The sequence below is a fragment of the Tachyglossus aculeatus genome, chromosome 6, assembly GCF_015852505.1.
Source record: "Tachyglossus aculeatus isolate mTacAcu1 chromosome 6, mTacAcu1.pri, whole genome shotgun sequence".
In the NCBI taxonomy this organism is placed as follows: Eukaryota; Metazoa; Chordata; class Mammalia; order Monotremata; family Tachyglossidae; genus Tachyglossus; species Tachyglossus aculeatus.
Window position 1 is genome coordinate 46,856,425 of NC_052071.1, and position 2,435 is coordinate 46,858,859.

The following is a 2,435-nucleotide window of genomic DNA, read 5'->3' on the forward strand; positions in this document are numbered from 1 at the left end:
TACCCTCCCTCCGGCAGTTAGCACCTCTTCATCTGTTAAATTGCCCACAGTTAGCTCCTTGGCCTCAGGGATCCAACAGCAGGGGATTTATCGACTGCATAATGAAACTTTGGTGGAATCTTCGGGTTCAATTGTTCTGAAGGCAGTTACTTTCGGGGTCACCAGATTACCATCAGATCAGCCACAGAGAAGGTATTGGGTAACGAGCCTTTCTCCCCCAGAGTTCTGGTTTCAATTCAGCAAGAAAATGCACTTTTGGAGAGATTTCCATGGCACTGATTCATTCGCAGGCTGTAGCTTTCCCAGTCTAAACCGAATCCATCTCCAGATGGCTGTGCAGCAGCCCACTGTGACCCATTGCCTCCTTCCACGCAGTAAACTCGAGTGTCCGTCCTTGATCCTCTCCCAGGCCGCTGCTCCCACCTCCTCCATCAAATAAATATGGTACTTTTTGTGATTACGTTAGTTATGGTACTTGTTAAGGGCTTACTATATGCCAAACAGTGTCCTAAGCACTGGGGCAGGTACAAGCTCATCAGGTCTGACACGGTGTCCGTCCCACATGGGGCTCAGGTCTGACACGGTCCCCGTCCCTTGTGGGGCTCACAGTCTTAGTAGGAGGGAGAACAGCTATCCAATTTCCATTTTAGAGATGAGGAAACGCTGATGTACTCGCCCAAGGTCACGCAGCAGAGAAGTGACAGACTGGGGATTCGAACTCAGGTCCTTTGTCTCCCGGGTCCGTGCTCTTTCCACTAGGTCATGCTGCTTCATAGCCTGCTGTGTGACCTTGGGCAAGTCACTTCACTTTTCTGGGCCTCAGGTTCCTCATCTGTAATCTTAATCAATCTGTGAGCCCCTGTGGGACATGGGCTGTGTCCAGCCTGATTAGCTTTATCTAACCCAGTGCTTAGAACAGTACTTGGCACGTAGTAGGCACTTGATAAATACCGTAAGACAAAAAGAAAACAGAGAAGATGAGAAGTCTCCTGAGTCATTTCTGAAGCTTGACCTCAGCATCAGCTATTCTCTCCCATCATCTGCCCGGAGGAGGATCTCCAGGAAAGTTCTTCAGACAGAACCGGGCACTATAGTATAGAGAAGCAGTGTGGTTCAGTGGCAAGAGCCCGGGCTTTGGAGTCAGACGTCAGGGGCTCGAATCCCGCTCCACCACTTGTCAGCTGTGTGACCTTGGGCAAGTCACTTCACTTCTCTGGGCCTCAGTTCCATTGTGTGCAGAGCACTGTACTAAGCGCTTGGGAAGTAGGGAAGCAGCGTGGCTCAGCGGAAGGAGCCCGGGCTTTGAAGTCAGAGGTCATTGGTTTCAAATCCCGGCTCTGCCACTTGTCAGCTGTGTGACTTTGGGCAAGTCACTTCACTTCTCTGGGCCTCAGTTACCTCCTCTGTAAAATGGGGAATAAGACCGTGAGCCCCACGTGGGGAAACCTGATCACCTTGCAAATTCCCCAGCGCTTAGAACAGTGCTTTGCACATAGTAAGCACAATAAATGCCATTATTATTATTATTATTACAAGTTGGCAACATAATAAGCTTCGTACATAGTGAGAAAATAATCTCTTGCCTCTCTCATGTCTTGTCTTATGTTACAGAGTTGCCACCGACCCATAGCGATACCATGGACACATCTCTCCCAGAGTGCCCCACCTCCATCTGCAATCATTCTGGTAGTGTTTCCAAAGAGTTTTCTTGGTAAAAATACGGAAGTGATTTACCATTGCTTGCTTCCTTCCTTGCAGTAAAATGAGTCCTTACCTTTGACTCTCTCCCATGCCGTTGTTGCAAGCTCAGGTGAGTTTTGACTCGTAACAGATTACCTTCTACTCACTAGCCACTGCCCAAGGTAGGAATTGAATGGATATGCCTCTGCTTGACTCTCCCTCCCATAGTCGAAACTGGTAGAGTACTGGAAACTCTCCAGGTGCAAACCGGGGAGGGGATGCCTCTTTCTGCCCCACTTTAAATATGGAATTTAAGAGTCTGAGTGAGATGAAGAGAAGGCATTTCCCTGCTGCTATGACAGTCTTGCCATACCTGGCTCCTATATTCTTCACACACCCCATCAAAGCAGAGTCTCCTCACTATCATCAGTCAAATAAATTAATGATATTTATTGAGTTCTTACTTTATGCAGAACACTGTACTAAGGACTTGGCAGAGTTAAATAGAATAAGTAGATTTGATACCTCCTGTCAAGGCATTTACAGCCTAGAGGGGGAGGCAGACTTTAAAATAAATTACAGGCAGGAGGAAGCAGCTCGATATAAAGGCAAGCTCGTTTTAGGAGGGGAACATGCCTACCAAGTCTGTTAATAATAATTGTATTTGTGAAGTGCTCACTATGTGCCAAGCACTGTTCTTCTTCTCCCACTCCACCAGATTCACCAGGAAAGGAGGAGCCGTTGGCTTCCTTCTT

At 47.7% G+C, this 2,435-nt stretch overlaps 1 non-coding gene across 1 annotated transcript; it reads right to left on the bottom strand.

The window, feature by feature from the left end:
* Positions 1-1,820: 1,820 nt before the first annotated feature.
* Positions 1,821-1,958, bottom strand: LOC119930233. The gene has a single exon (XR_005451720.1). It is a non-coding gene; the product is annotated as a small nucleolar RNA SNORA7 (small nucleolar RNA).
* Positions 1,959-2,435: the final 477 nt, after the last annotated feature.